This window comes from Aphelocoma coerulescens, chromosome 5 (genome assembly GCF_041296385.1).
Source record: "Aphelocoma coerulescens isolate FSJ_1873_10779 chromosome 5, UR_Acoe_1.0, whole genome shotgun sequence".
NCBI classification, from domain to species: Eukaryota; Metazoa; Chordata; class Aves; order Passeriformes; family Corvidae; genus Aphelocoma; species Aphelocoma coerulescens.
The window spans coordinates 19,789,219-19,806,101 of NC_091019.1; the positions used below are offsets into that span (position 1 = coordinate 19,789,219).

At 46.4% G+C, this 16,883-nt stretch overlaps 1 long non-coding RNA gene across 2 annotated transcripts in view; it reads right to left on the reverse strand.

The window, feature by feature from the left end:
- Positions 1–3,039: 3,039 nt before the first annotated feature.
- Positions 3,040–16,883, reverse strand: part of LOC138111353 (uncharacterized) — a 38,468-nt gene continuing 24,624 nt past the window's right edge. For both annotated transcript variants that reach the window (XR_011151346.1, XR_011151345.1), the window contains one exon: positions 3,040–5,459. This is a non-coding gene — a long non-coding RNA (uncharacterized lncRNA). The remainder of the gene's footprint in view (positions 5,460–16,883) is intronic.

Here is a 16,883-nt window from a genome sequence, read left to right on the forward strand (position 1 = left end):
CTCAGCTGCACCTCCAGCCTACAAATCATCCCTCCCATGCACTCCAGCTGTTCCAGCTCTACATGGCCTCTGCCAGAGACCCTCAGTAGGATAATATCCATCCACAGCGCCTTCCTAAAGTTACACCCCTGTGCTTCACCAGCCTTTCAATTGTCCCAATAACCATTACCTTCCTCTCCTGAAAAGAAAGGTACAGCCACACCATCCTCTTCCTCGGCTACTATTCCCATAACCACAAACCCTCAGTGCTCCCTTGCCAGTCGGTGATGAAAGACATTTGCCTGGGTCAGCTTCACCACTTAAATAAGCTCATCGCAGGAGCAAAGGTAGTCCCTAGTAAGGCTGCTGTCCCTCTCCAAAGGTTCAGCAGACAGACCTGTGACAATCCTGTCTAACTCCCTAAACTAGGATGGTCTCCTTGTTCCCAAGAGCAAGCCCCCTTTTTGAACATTACACCACTTCCTAACATCCTCATTGGCTTCCATGGGCTGGAGATCCTTCTACCTCCTACTGCCACAGAAAGGGCAAGCAAAGCTGAAGTTTTCTGGGATGATACACGGGAACTTTCAGTCCTTTCTCACAAGGAAGTATCTCTGTTTCATGAGGTACTCCACAGGCCCTTTGGACTGGGGGCAGGAAGTGAAGGGTTCAGAGAGGTGGAAGTACCCTCTGTGATAGGGACACCTCTTCCCTGAGCAAACAGGCACAAGTCTGGTGCACACCATGCCTCCATGTGGCCTTCAGAGCTGCCCCTGCGAATGAACGAGGACAAGGGACATCAGCTCTACCTCCACTGACAGCTGCTGTCTGCAGACCAGAGAACACCATCACCCTGCATGACCACCTCAGACCCACTCCACCATCCGGCAGTTCAGAGTTAGGCTGATCTTCTTGTTTACAGGGAGGAAGGAAAATTACTGTTTCCAGCTCCATGGTTTTTCTTGATTACATTCAGCATTCAATGCTATCATCACAGCCAGTACTTATTTTCTAGCATCCCCAGACAGAAAAGGAGAAAGTGATACCCTGGCTCCAGATTCCTGGCATGGCCCACCACTGTCAACAGCCTATTGAGATTTGGTGAGACTGGAAGATTTGGCCCCAGTGAAGAGGTAACCACTGTGTTTATTGCTGAGTGAAGACCCAGAAGGAAGTTTCAGGAAGGAACCAGAGGAGAAAAATGATGTGATTAAGAAAAACTCTGCAGTACAAAGATTTGTGTGTTGGTCCATTCTATAGAAATATTTCACTTCAGTTAATTCCAGAATCTTGCATTTCTGAATGCTGTAAAAGACTGAAGAGGTACATGAGAAGCAGGGGGAAAAAATGAAGAAGAGGCAACACAGGTGAAGTACTGAATGACTGGAACAGGTGAAAGAACCAGAAATGCTGAAAACATCTCAAAGGAGACCAGCCTCTCAATGCATGACAAAAAAATAGATTCTTTTTAGGATTTTTAAAAGGATAGCAGACCAGAATGAATGTAAGAGCTAACAAAAGCAGGCAGTTTTTAGGAGGAAGTTCACTACACTCTTGCCCTCAGTTAGGTACACATAAAAAGTCAGGTTCTCCACTGATTTTTCTCAATTGACTCCAATGAAATTACTAATTTGCACTGCACTGAGTTATACCTGATCCCATATCTACCTACTCTTCCTTATGGCAGAGGACTTAGAGCAGAGCTCTGTTGAAGTCAGCGGATATGTGCAGCTTGCTTTTACACGTGTCCAGCCCAAAGCTTTCCCCCTGTATCCAGAAATCTTTGAAAATACGCCAGTGTTGATGGTGAAGGGGTAATGTGAGGAAATTTCCCCTTTTCTGGTATGGCTGGGCTTTGCCTGTTTTCTTCTCTACATCTGGGTAATTGTATTTCAAGTGAAGGCTTTCTAGCCAGCAAAAGGAGGCCCTGCAAAATGAGTTAAAGGAAACCACAAGTTTGGCATCAGAGCCAGCATCCTTCTCTGAATCCTCACGCCGAGCCTGGCTGTCTGAAAAGCTCTGCTTGATGAGGAGCACAATACTTTTTTGCATGTGTGTGACAACAGCTGCAAATATTTGCCTTTGGTACATCATATGCACACAAATCCATCTCCACTGACCCCCAGACATGTGAAAATATAAAGCATGATAATAGATTCAACAAACACCTAGGCACTGAAGGAAGTGTACAAGTCCAGAGTAGCTCCTTGTGAAGACATGCACCCATTTTACACACAAAGCCTTCACCTCAGACACAACTGGCCGTCCAAAGAGTGAGCACGGATGCAGCATCTGTGGACAGGAGGCTGGACCCAGTCCCTGTGACCTCTGTTGCAGCAAAACTTATGCTGCCCAGGTGGAGTTTTCATCCTTCTGAATATCAGAGGGATGCACAAATGAGGCAGCTACTGCTGCCATAGGAAAGGATTTCAGCTTCCAGCTCTAACAATAGAGTCTTGTCCTTTCAGATCAATAGACTCCAGGTTCAGTTCCCACAGACGATCCACCCAGAGTGGTTGTCAGAGCAACCCTGGCCTTAGAGGTAAAGACTTACTGGAAATGACTTTGTAATAATTTGAGCTCACTCAGGAGAGCAGTCCAAAGTTGTGCATACACAGCCCTCTCCAGAGTGGAGTAAAATGATCTGAAATCCCACCCGGCCACCTATCTGCACAAGCCTTTACGCAGAGCAGACACACAACCAAATTGTGTGTGATGAAGCAGGAAATCTTTCCTCGGCACCTTCTGCATCCTTCCTCCCCACTTTCTTTACTTCTGAGGAAACACTGTGGTGGTAGAACCTGCCAGCCCAGCATCATCAATGTTTGGTGTTTGTCCACACCAAGGGCAGCTGACACATGATCCTCTTCTACCAACATCCAACCTGTCCGAGTGGGCACAAAGCTGGGTGGTCTCTAGGACAAGCTGACCACTCAACTACCATAAGCATAATGGAGTGAACCTCATGAGACAAACCGAGCTAACTCAGGAAACAAATATCAACAAAACCAAAAAGACTGGGGTTAAAAAATCACTTTGAAACCATGCTAGTGCTAAGCATGCTGTGTATTTACAGTGTATTTCAATCATGTAAGTGATCAGTCCAGGAACACACGCCACGTTAAGATAGATGCAGCAGATATAAACTCAGTCTGATTTCATACAGTAAAAATGCATACATGCAAACAGAAATATGTTAAATGCATTCCATACAAAGCATTTCTTCTTGTTATTTTAAATACATATCTCAATTGTTTTGCCCAGTTTTGAGCCCACTTGAATATTCTAGGATTGTCCCAAATCCCAAAAGGGTCAAGAGCTCACTGACTTCAGTGGGTGTTGGGCCAAATCCTACGAGATGAAAATTCCTTTAAGGACTAGTGTTTCAGTGTGCTGGGTTTGCATTCAGTACAGAATACATCAGACTTGCACCATCCTTACAGTGTAGCTACAACATAATGTTACAGCTGAACTGCCATAAGCATAGACTGAGAAATTTAGCAGTGTGAACGATGAGCAAGTCCAAAATACAGTGTATCTATTGTCTACCTCTGGCAAGGCTCCTGTGAAGCATCACCAGCGAACATTCAGTAAGTGTGTTTTGGCCCCTTCTTACCCACTCGAGCCATTAATCATTCATCTTAATTATCTGGGTGTTACTTTGTGTTCCTCCCCCACCCACAGCGCCTGTGTGTTTGTGGTATCCATCTGTTGTTCCTAACCATATACTTGGAGTGCAGGATCTCTGAGGAAAGGGCCGTTTACTCATGACCTGTGCACAACACTTCATGCACTTTAGCCTCAGCCACCAGCTGAGACCTCACATTATGCCTGGCCACAAACCAGACTAAGTCATGATAATAGTGAGATTCTCTGCGTGTGCCCAGACACACACACGGACATAATCCTGCACGTGTACAAGTCCACTGGAGGCGGGCACACAGGTGCCACCTGATATCAGGGCAAGGAGGAAAGAGAGGGGCAAGGAGGAAAAGCTTGGAGCACGAAATTTTAGCTGGAACTATCTTCTGCCGGCTCACCCCCTCTAGCTGCAGCCCACAGCCTCGCAGCACCACGCAGCGCAGGAGCCTCTCGCCACACTTGAGCTACAACACAGGTGCCCCGGGCATGAAAACACGTTTCTTGAATTCAACTACTGCATTGTGCATGATGTAGGGGAACATCTGAGGTGCTCTGGGGTCTGGTGCCAAACACATCGACACTTGTGTAGACTTCCGCAGGAGCAGGGTTAAGGAAATGTGTGCTTTTGCAAAGCTCACCACGAGCACTGGTGCATGGAAGGAAACAGCAATGTCAGTGAGATTGAATAAGTCTCCCCTGGCTTTAAGTTACTTCTCATTTCACAGCTTCCTTTTTTTCTTTTTTTCTGTTGGATATAGTCAGACATGGTTTGAAATGTTACTGAAATGTATTTTCATGGAATTTGTGCTTGAAATGGAACATTTAGCCAAACCTGGTCTGGAATGAATGATTAGAAAAAAATTTCCAGAATTAGTTGTCCTCCACTGATACCATTTTCTTTTACATTTTACTAGCCAAGATGCACTTCTCCTGATTTCCCATATTCACTGAAACGTAAGTACCAAAGCAGGCAAAGACAAGGTGATCTTTTTCCTTATTTGTCCTGCAGATCAAACTAAAGCTCACCCACATGTCCCCTGCCAGGTCCCAAGTCTTAAGCCTGGTCTCGTATTTCAAGCAAAGACAAGCAAAGTCTAGGAGACACAGAGCATCAACAAAGTTTAAGCCCTTTTGCAAATCCCTGTGCACTGAGGGAAGACATCCCCACAGGTAGGGCTAGGTGTGCCAGCTCCCTCCAAAATCCTGTTCTCTAACACCAGCCGTATCTGGAATGTGCATGCTCAGAGCTGTGGGAGCAGGTGTGTGATTCTGCAATTCAGCAAGTGCTTGCAGCTCAGTCTGATGGGGCTTCTTGCAGAAAAGGATCTTGAGACATTCTACATCGCTTATGGCACTATCTCCCATGATGAAAAAGATGACTGGAGGGTCAGTTGGAAGGGATAAGGAATTGCTTGTTCCATGAATTGACTCCCTGCATGTTTTGGGAACAAACAGAGGACTTTACTTGGAAGAGCTGTCATTCTCCTGCCAACACTGAAGATGGACCCAGGGACTTAGGGAAAATAAAAGGTCAGGACAAGGCCGGTACAATGGGTATGTCTGGTACACTGCTAATGACAATCATCTGGGTGCAACAACGGTGGGATGAGACTATTTCTTAGTGTACACAGAGCAAAGAAAGCCCCTTAAGCAAACATACCAGTAGAACAATTAGATGGTTAATCACAACGTTAGCCACGAGAAGTTTTCTCCATTTTTTCCACTTCAAAGGAGCAGTGATTAATGAAGAGTGTTAATCTTCTGGGGAGATGAGTCAGCCCCCTGCCCACGCTCGGGTTATCCTCACAGTGCTGCTGTTCAGAGCGTGAGAGTGTTCCCTGGGGAGAAGAAATACTTCATTTAGCTTGCGGTGCTCTACACCAAATCTCACATCATTGCTCCCCATGGCCTTCCTTCTAGCATTCCTAGGAAGGCATCATGCATGTGGATGGGGAGGGATCTCTGACTCCTCCTACACACAGAGTATTCCCCAACTCCAGGTGAAGATAACAGAGGAAAAGCCACTGGATGGATCAGAGGCACTATGGTAAAGTTCAGAGATTTTGGAATCTCTGTTCAGCTTTATCCATAGGACAGGAGTAGGTTGAAAGACATCAGCATTCACCATTGAGTCCATGGGATGAATCGACCACCTCCTGCTTTTTATCCAGGTCAGTTAAAGACATACATGTGTTGGGTGACAGAGCAGATCACAAAATGGAGACAGTCCCACCTTTGTTTGTTACTAGCCCTGAAGAAATGCACCCAGACTCAGGAGGAAGTGAGCTCAAGCAGCTGAGCATGAAGGGCACTTTGCACAAGTCCTGCCTAATACTGGAGAGGGAAAGGTCTGATCACAGATGTGCTGTGATCATGAAAGACAGACAGGTTCCACTCTTCTTTCCACCATGAGGAACACATGCTGGTCCACGGTCAGTATCAATCTCTGCCTTTCTCTCAAGGAAAGGGGGATACATCTGTGGGGAGGATGACACCAGAAGCTCAGGCAGCAGCAGACAAACACAGTGTTACTGTTGCCTGTCTCAGGGCACACACTGAAGAGGTGAGGAGGAGAAGAGCTGAGAAAATAAAACGGAAGCCTGAGAGGACCAACAAGTCTGTGTGCGTGTCTCTGAATTAACAACAGGCAGGCCTCCTAGAAGGTGAACTATTTTTTCTCCTCATACAGCCTTTGCTTCAGGCTCTCACACAAGTAATAATTACAGAATCTCCTGCTTTGGTGAGCTACATCACTGGTGTGCACGTATGCAGTGCCTTTGTAAAGCTACTTCTACACACACCACCCACTGTGCCAAAGGCACTGCCACCAGGGTGACACACCCTTCTCAGTCCTGTTCCTGCACTGTCTGTCCTCAGGTGGTCCCACCTGGTCTCAGCTGTTCTGCAGGGTGCTGCCAACAAAGCAGGTCTTCATCCAGCCTCTCCCACCATGGAACTGTCACAACCAGTGGAGAAGCACCGATTCACACCAGCTGCAATACTCGCCTGATGTTCTGATGTCCCTCTTGCCACCCACAATGACTGCGAGACAGACGTTAGGTCTGCCGCAAATTTCCTCCCTGCCTCTGCTGTGAGGGCCCTCAGCTCCTCGGGGCATCACTGCCTGGAGTGCACTTGCTGAGCAGTGCACTCCAGAGGACATTGCACTGCAATGACACTTGTTCCTTCAGCTGCTCTCATTCTCTTCCCAGAGCTTTCCTTTCTCTGCTGGATCTTCGGGAGGGAAGGAGCCTCCACAGAAGAGCTGGCTCTGCTCAGCAGGGCCTCTGCTCATTTCCTGAGAACTTTTTGACGCGTTCCGTTTGTGACCAAGCTTGGGCTGGGATCCCAGCTGATATTTTAACTTCAGCCTCAATAGATTTCAAACTGCAGCCACTGTAAATAATTCCCTGACATGCACTCCGCCTGCTTTTTGGCACTTCTGCTTGTGTACAGTATTTTTAATTTTTTTTTTTTTTAAGTTTCTTAGCGTTCTCTGTGTCAGCTGTCAAGAAGAAGATGGCATCTTGGTGAAACTGCCTGATCCTTGGTGAAGTCTGGAGACACCAGATTGGTTTGACAATTCCATGCATAATAGCAATCACATTCTCTACTTAACGAGAGACAGATAAAGTGGTGTGCCATGTTCTTGGAGATGTTTACAGGACAGAGAATACTGGAACAACCACATGGCTTCAAACCAGGGAGCGATCAACATGAGGAACCTGGTTTCAGCAGTCATCAAGACCAGAAACTAAGCAGTCTGTAAACAAAACGGGATGTAAAAATCATCTGTTCTGGGAGTCAATAAGAAATTTTACCCTCTCACGCTGCTTATTTCTAAATCTTCTCAGAGTTGACTTATGCCTTAAGACATCAGAATTCCCCACTGAGCCTTTCAAAGCACTTAATAAGCATTTATTTAGTTTATGCTTATTTTTACGTAGGCAGCCAGCTCCAATGGGATTGTTAGTGTGTTAAAGGTTTATCAATTCATTGCTAAGAAATCACCCAGTCTGGATTTTGCTTAACAAAAGTGAGAGAGATCTCGCACTTTCCTCTGTGTTTTTGTGCTTCTATCATGCCTGTCAGACAAGAAGGATTCCTCTCATACAAAGTACAGATGGATACAGATCACCTGGTCTCAGCCTTTAGGTTCCCCCGTGGTGCAGGTGACAACACTGGGGAACACAGCACTGAAGAGGTTAACAGGCATTATCCTCTCCCTCACAACCACCTTTCCTAGCCATCACAAGGAGGATTAGATTCTCTGGAAACAAGGATTCCACAGCAAAAAGCAATGAAAAGCACTGCACACATGCCTTTCGTTGGGTATCATCCATCCCACTGCCTTAACCTTTCATCAGGGTTCCTTTCACAGCATATAAGAGTTGTGCAGACATCTGAGGCCTCCTTCCAGGCTCCCCCTTCTCCCGGGGCTTGATCTGAAGGCAAAGAGTGGAAACTCAAAACAAACAGTAAACAAAACCAAGCTCTCCTAAGTGTAAGCCACACATTTGTTTGGAAGCTTCTTGGCTAATTTTACTCGCTGTTTCCTGCTCACTCTGGAATTTCTCTTTCCTTTTTTTTTTTTTTTTTTTTTTTTTTTTTTTCTTTCCCTGACTTGGTTACAAGAAAAACCAAGTGGGGTGGGGGAACCCAGAAAAATATTAAAGGAAAAAAAAAAATACTCCCTCAAGAATCTCTTGTCCTAGACCAGGGACCTGCCCAGCTCTGTAACCGTAGAGCTAATGGACACATCAGGGTAGAATTTTCTCCTTCTGTTTGTCCATCAGGTGTCTGATGGCAAACCCCTTCAAACATTGCTACTTCCTCCAGATTGAGTAAGTAGATCTGTTTATGGATTGCCCAAGCTGAAGCCCCAGACATCTGTAGTACTTGGCTCCAAGTCAAGGTCTGATCTGAGCTATTCTAGAAATTCCAGTTTTGTCTGGCCCAGAAGTTTTTGGCCATCCGCAGAATGGAAATATGAGTGGAAACCTGTCATCCCAAGATGGGGGAATTGGAGTGAATTGTAGGCAGGCTACTTTAAGCTCTTCGGGGTACTTCCCAACTGGCAGAAAACTAGCTTAGCTGCAAGAATCAGTAAAACCATGTTGGGTTCACACCACCCAAGATTCTAGCCTTCTGCAGAAAAATTCATGGCATTCCAGGGTCTAATGGACAGCTGAGAGAAAACTTGCCATTTATTAAAATTCAGCAGCTTTATGCTTTCAGGTTAGAGTGTGAGGACATTCCTGGTACCATGAGAGAGCTCCAAGAAGGCCTCCAACAAGCTCGAATTCCTGACACCTGTACCAGGCACATCATCTGGGCACTCAACCCCTGTTGTGCCCAGTGTGGCTCCAGCAGACAGCAAATTAATTCTCTTCTCCAGAAACTTTGAAAAACCCAATTCAGAGGACATTTCTTTGTGCATCATAAAGAAGTAAAGAAACACAGAGCCTCCGCTCTTGTATTGGCAGCATGACTTGAGGGTCTATCAAACAGTCTGTGCCCGTGATATTGAACCATTTCCTTAAGGGGATTGTAGTGCAGAAAGGAAGTCTTTTTAGGCAGCTATTTTTAAGCCAGGACTGTGCCAATCACACTGTTACTTCCAGTTTCAGTCAAAGGTCAAAGCATTTTGGTGTCACCTTTTTCGTATCTCCTAAAGGTTGTCCTGTCCTAGGTGAGGCTGTCACAACCTTCATGTCTCCTAACCCACATTTTTCCATGATGAGAAGGATTATTTGAATGAGGATTCTCTGGCACTAGAGAAAATCTCTAAGGTTTAACTTCCTTAAAAGAAATAAACAACAGACAACAAAGCAACTACCTATACAAGGTGACTCTCCATGCATGTTATAGTTGTTTGCACAGTTAAGACATCATTAATGTACAGAGTCAGGAAGAAAGATGCCTGGCACTGAGCTGTCATTGAAGTGAAAGCACAGACAGAGCCGGCAGTGTTGAAAATTAAGGGGAATGGAGTGTGCAATGATTTTTTTCCAGGGGTGAAGGGCAAGCCAGCAACATATCAATGCCACTCTCACAGGCCTTCCAGGATGTCCTTTACTACATATTTCTGTGTCAATAGCTTCTTTCAAAGTCTGGCCACCAATAAAGAGGTGCAACTGTTTGGCCTGCCTTGGCATTATATTGCTCATGGGTTCTGGAGAAAAGTCCTAACTGAGATCCTTGAAGTACCTAAGCCTTGCAGAAGTTATCATAAGCTGTTTTTCATTATCCCTGATTCATCAGCAGGGAAACTGAGGCAGCAGGAGGTAATATACAACACAGTGGTAGATGAGAAGAGAATGTCTTGCCCCAGACTTCCAGCCGTTTGGCTTTGCCTACCAGACAATGTTGGATCCTGGGTAAATAATGGAGCTGTCACACCCAAATGTTATTTTTAAACTGCGGGTATTGGGTTTGGCACAAACTCCAGCAAAGCACAGCACGACCGAGGGAGTCCTGACGAACAAGTGCCCTGCACAGATGGAGCTGCTTTGGGGAAACCTTGTTGTTCGCTACATTTATGCAATCAGTTGAATGGGAGCCCAGGCCCCAACCTGTCAGCTGCACAAGAGCACAGGGAGAGCCTAAAGGAGAAGGACATGGCAGGACGGAGCAGTTGGCTCCTACCAGCTGCCACCTCCTCCACCCTGCTGCCCTGGCCCAGGCCGCGCCAGTCAAATCCATAGGGGGGCAGCAAACCCTTTGCAGTCATGGGACTACATTCCCAAAATGATCCTCTTCCACACTCGGTCCCTGTGCAGCTGGAGAGCCCCACGCACACAGCACCCTTTGGAAGGTCAGCATGGACTCTGCAAGCTCAGGGGAAGGAAGATGGACCTGCAAAGTCTCTTTGAACTGGACATGGGTGTCCAGTTCGGGTCAGCAACCCAGCTAGGGGGACACAACGTGTGCCCGAGCCCATCAGCAGGGCTGGCAGGGCTCTGGAAAAGCAGACAACACACAGCTAATGTCAGGTTTTGTTATGAAAACCTACACTTCCATCTAAGACTGCCAGAACCCTTTTGTGGGTCAATGGATGCAGGCTCACTTTAGACATTTGGGGCATGCAGGGTCCAAGATGCTTGAGGCTTTTATAATTGCTCTGGTATGTAACAGCACAAGGACGGCCACACTGGCTCAGCACAGAGCTACATACCGAGCTTCCATGGTGGTCAACAACAGGAATGGAGGAAAGAGCATAAGAAAAAAGCACACGGGGACTTGGTCCACCCCCAGGATGCTCCCCTGCCTCCAGAGGTACACAGCTTCAGTCAGTTTTATGGTACGCCATGTCCTCATGCTCCCTTCTCACAGCTGCAGCTTTGGCACAAAGCAAACCTGAGTTTAAGAAAGGGGCCAGAACTTACATTAGTCTGTTCATGTAGACAGAGCTCAGATGCAGCAGTAGGTGAAATTGTACCCCAATGAACACAAACCCCCTGTCAATTATAACTAATTAGCCCTTTAGTGACCCTAAATCTCAGAGCACCAACTTTGCTTTGAAATCCACACTAACTGTGCCCCCTCTCTCTCTCAGATTTCTGGTCAAGCATCTCTAGAAACTTACATTCAATGCTATACTCAGTCATCCAGAAAAACTGAGAGACTGATTTGCTCTCTGGACAGGTCAGGGAGAACAGACTAGAAAGGCACACAGGTGACTTACCCAATATCCCAGAGGCAGCCAGAGGTGAAGCTGGGATTAGCTCAAGCATTTTCCACTTCTCCCCTCCCAAGCTCCAGCCCTTTCCTGCTTGATTTTGCATTCTCCACCCAGCTGTCTTTACTGAACAGTGCCTTTTAGGCAGCTGTCAGGTTTGGATGAGTGTCTCCACTCCATCGAATGGGCTGTCCCCCTCTGTGCTGTTAACCCTGATTTCCCACTGGAGTGAATGAGGAAAAAAAAGACAGATAGCTCCATGGCAGCTGGATAGGAGTTCACCTCTCCCTGTCCCTACAGCAGACAATCTTCTCCTCCTTTTTCCCTCTCCACTAACAGCTTTCCTAGAGACCCTTTTGTCTTCAGCTCCCTCCAGGGAAAAAAAATTCCTTGTTTTCCCTCTATGCTTCTAAAAAAAGAGCTAGGACTTCTAGGTCCCAATCCCTCCAACAGTACAGTGTTAACCCAGAAAGTGGTGGACGGGTGACAAACAGGTCAGCCCTTTTTTCTACTTTCCTCCTTAGAGGCAAAAGAATAAAAACTTTAAAAATCAGTTCTACCCATTCCTATAAACTTCTCCATCTTAACATAGACATTTCCCTTTCCTCAGCCCTGGAGCACCCTCTCTGCTTGCCTCCACTGATAACACCCCAGACTAAACAACTCTATCCCCCTTTCAGTTGCTCACCTGCCTGCTCTGGCTATTGCCTGCCTGAGCTCAGGGAAGAGGCACCAGTTGCTAAGCTGTACAGGGGAGAAAAGCCCCGAGGGGAGGAGGAAAAAAAAAAATCCTGGGAAGTGAAAAGAAAGGAAAAGGGAAAGGATTTGGTAGCAGCTTGAGAAATGGACCAGCGGGTGCAGGGAGATGCAGCCCTAACAGAAGAGGGCCTTATATAAAGACCTCAACTGTGCTGGCTCTTAGCAGAGGGATGCCTGCCATCCCCAGATTTATCTCAACAGCTCTGCAGCAGTAACCTATCCAGCCATGTCTCTTTCTCCCTTTGCCTTACAACAGCACAGCATCCTTCCCCCAGGATCCCAAACGTGTAAAAAGCCTTCTGTTGGGCCCAGCTGTCAAATGCCCAGGTCAAATGTACAAACAGAAGGGAGACTGCCTGATCCCAATACAAACCTCTGTGATCAGTGCTGAGGTGTGTCAGATTAAAGGATTTTGTGATCACCTCTGGCCATGAGGACCCAAGCACTGAGGGAGGTGATGGGAATCCACACAGGAAGCTTGCAAAGCATTTGCCTGAAGATATCCGACTTGCAATTCTCCAAAACTTCACAAGAAGAAAACTGCCCTGAGAAATATTAAAACAACAAACCCTGAGCTCTGAGGTTTAAATAGCAAAGGTAGGGCTTGATAAAATTTTCCTTGGTGTTACTGCCCATGGTGGAGACTGAGGCTAGCTACCTGGTGGATGGAGGGGAAAACAGCCTCCAGAACTCAACTGTGACAAAACCTGGGGTTGGATCCAAGAGGAGCGCTGTACAGAGTCCTCTGCAGGGAAGGAAGGTTTATCAAGGTCTTTTCTGTCTGCTCAGAAGCTGGTTTCGATTAACAAAGGAATCGCCACCAGTTCCCTTGCCTTACCCCAGTAACACATAATGCTCCATCCCCGTTCCCTTCCTTGCCAGTTTGCTCTAATAAAAAGCAGAATTGTGCCTGAAAAGCATGTTGTGCAAAGATGGCCCCGCCGAGCAGTCCAAAAGATGCACTCGCCAGCAGCCAGTCAGACACACGCATACCCCAATCCCTCGCTCGCCTGTAAACAAGACAGATCACTTTCTCAGCTGCTGTATAGGAATTTCAAGCTGCTGTGGAAGAAACCTCTCTCCTCCTGGGTTTTAGTGCTGTGTTCGAGGTGATCTGGAAGGGCAGCCTTGCAGAACTACCTGTCTTTGCAAATCTGAGGTCCTGACACCTCCTGGCCTGTGAAAGCTTTTAATGGATGCCAGTGTTTTAATTTCAGACTCTAACATTTGAGTGATCTTCACCTGAACAACCACACAGGTCAGCACCAAGCAGAGGTCACCTCAGTGGCATTCATGTGACACCTGGCAGAGTCACCCCAGTATTAGAACAACACCTCAAATGGTGCAGCAAGACCTTGCCATCATATGAAGCAGGCTTAGTTAAGTTAAGCACTTAAAATGTCATGCTTCTCAGACACCAGATATTTAACACATTTATTATCCTAAAAATTACAAAGGGGCTGAAAGGAAAGCGAGGGATGGTTTCCTCCAGGGCTCTCCTGAGTAACTACCAACAGAAAAGCTTTGACAGAGTCAGACAGAGAGAGTAAAAGCCTTGACAACAGCCATTTCCACCATGCTACCAGTTCACAGCCCAGGGTGTAACATTGAAAACCATTCAGCAGCATCTGCCAGAGAGAAAAGAGGAATGAATTCTGCTGAATCCAGACCCAATGCCACTGTAATGCGTGACAGAAAATCAATGAGGCAGAGAACAGCCTCCAAATTATTTGTAGCGATATGGGACACGAACATGAAGCAAGACAACCAAGTGGCACGAGACCTCCCTGGTGAGGAACACCTGCACAGACAGTGGCAAGCAGCATGAAAACTTGGCAGGACAATGAGTGCTCCCTCCCCCAGGCGGGCAGAGGAAGAGGAGGGGGCTGTGAGCTATGCACACTCCCAAGCACTGCTGCCAGCCCAGAGCAGTCTGCTCTCTCCAGTCGCTAATGGGGATAGAGTCACTTCAACAATGCAGAAGAGATGCTCCAGGACCATGTGCCAAGCTGCATAGCACAGGGACAGGCTCACAGGAGCTGTGTCCTCTCACTCAGGGCAGCCAAGATCTCCCTGTCCCTCAAGGGCTACCAGCAGAGGAGTAGCTGCCCATCACCTGGAGGTGGGGACAGTGGCTAGGAGGGGCAGAGACTTGTGTGCAACATAATGGCAGTGCTAGGCAACACCAAAAACAGCATAAAATTAAGAATCATCAGACAATTTGCTCTGATGCACACTCCAGCTCTGGATCTCAGACCCATGGCAGCCAGCCATGGCCAGCTGAAGGTTAAGGGAGGAAGGCTGGGGTAGCCCAACTGCAGAAGCTGTGAGGACCCAGAGCAGCCCTGAGAAATTGACATCTTTCTTTTCCCTCCAATCCTTTCTGGCTTCTCTCCCTGCTCCTCATCAGCAAGTGTATCTCAGCAGTCAGGAACAGATCAAAGCCCTCCGTCCGCAAGCCAACTCTCCTCCCATGGGACAAGCCCCAAGGCATGCTGCAAAGGGCACTTTTCCCCTCCAGCCACCCTCAGCTGCAAGCAGGCAGAAACACTGGCTCTTCCCTCTCTTTCATCTCCCTGTTTGATTTTCCTTGCTCTGGTTCTCAGAGCTTGAAGTCAGTGGACTGTTCGTTAAAAGAGAGGGAAAACAAGCCATCCCAATGCTTGAATAGCTTTACAGCGAGATTCCTTCATGGAAAGCATGACTGAACATAACAGGAAAGGTTCTCCCCAAGAGGTTTTTTAATCTAGCTTTGAAACATCGGTGAGGGTTATACCCTGGGTTTTATTATACTGCCTATAGCAAGGAGTGTTCTAGGGAGCAATCTAGGCATTTTATAGGTGCCTGGCCAGCGTCACCAGTTCCACCCATCCAAATATCACAAGACACGTTCAAAATATCGAGAGACCAGCTTTAAATAATCACAAGCCCTTTATTATTTAAAACTCCAAAAGACAGACCTTCCTTTCTTTGCCATCTGTTTTTCTGAGGTTTTAAGATTTATGTCATCAAACTCTGCGTGTATAAAGGCGCGGTTTGGTTGCTTTTTTTCTGAACTCAAACGTACAGATCTCATATAAATCCTTTGACCCCAGGACCTTAGTCTTTGGAGAAGAAAAAACATCAAATACAGGAAGATTCCCTCAGAATTGACGACCCTTGTTGCTAGTTTCCTTCCCAATAAATTTTTTTGCATCTTTCTGACAGCAGGTCACAGGTTGCTCTAATCATATGGCCACAGCTATCTAGGAGGGGAAAGCATTTGGGACAAGGTTTTGAAGAGGAACACTCATGGACATACATCATAATAACAAAGTTGACATGTTCACCCAAAGGGTATCTCTCCTTCCGCTATTTCAAGACACATCATGTACGATAAGATTAGTACACCACACGCATCCTCTTAGTATTTGGGTGTGCCTGTTTTCCTCTCAGCATTGCAATGGCAGCACTGATAACAGGAGAAATCAAGCTGGACTCTGCTCTCACTTCTGGTACTGTCCTACCAGAGAGCTCCACAAATTGTCCAGCCTTGCACTGGTACAATGAACATAAAATCCACTCTGCCCTGGATAACACTGCTAAACCTGGCCACAAACAGGACACCCATGTGCCTTAAACAGGATTAAGCATTGCCTAAACTGTGCAGTCCATCTTCAGAAGTTTACAGGCAGGTGTTGTAACAAGACCTAGGCAGCACAAAGCAGACACATAATGCTGTCTTACTCCATAGGTTGGGGATCCGCCCAAAAAATAGAAACCAACAAGGCACAGAGTCAAAGGGAAAAGGGAAAAGGGAAAAGGGAAAAGGGAAAAGGGAAAAGGGAAAAGGGAAAAGGGAAAAGGGAAAAGGGAAAAGGGAAAAGGGAAAAGGGAAAAGGGAAAAGGGAAAAGGGAAAACCTGTGACTGAACTGGTTTTTATTTCCCTTTGATCTGCCTGACTCTCCAGGAGTCACCAGTAACCAGGAGTAATTTATTATAAGCTTTAGGCTGCTCTGATTTATTCTGGGAGCTGAAGCCAGGTGCAAGGAAGTTCAATAGCCAGCATTTCTTGGCTCTCATCGGGGGGAGCAACACACTAAACATTACAAATCCCCAGTGTGGCATGTTTTGGGCTTCGATACAATAGGCAAAGAGAGCATATTCAGAAAGCAAGTAAGAAGGAATCAAGACTTTTTTCAGGTACGATGCACAAACTGCTTATTGAGTCCTTTTTCCAGCTGCAGATCCCTACCCTGGAAGAGCACTCAAATCATGCTGCGGCATCAGCAACAGAAAAGTAAAAAACACGGACAAAATTGAGAGTAGAAAACAATAACCTTGATGACTTTGAAAAGGAAGAGAATGAGGTGGAGGTTCCCCAACTATTTTCACTTTCCTGACATGACATGCAAAAAAATGGACAACTCAAAGTTTGATTCAGAGAGCAGAACTGCAGAAGCTATTCATTATCAGCAGGACTGATTGGAAATTCAGCCACTGGCTGGGCTTTTTCTTACACTTACAAATTGTTCACAAACAGATCCTAATTTTTCCCAAATGAATCTAAAAATTTCAAAACTATACCCCAGCAGGTTAGGAAGTACACAAATATAATGGTCCAGCAGCACCTACCTCCCTTTGACTTCTTTCAATAACTCAGCCTTCACCAGCCCATTGAACAAACCCAGCTGCTCTCTTGGAGCTACTCACATGCCTTCCACATGGATTTTCACTTTTTGCTGTTCAGGGTATGTGACTGCTCATCTGCACAACATGGTTTGATTCTACAGTGCAAATGGATGACCAAAGACTTCTAATACAAGACAACAAGCAAGGCTG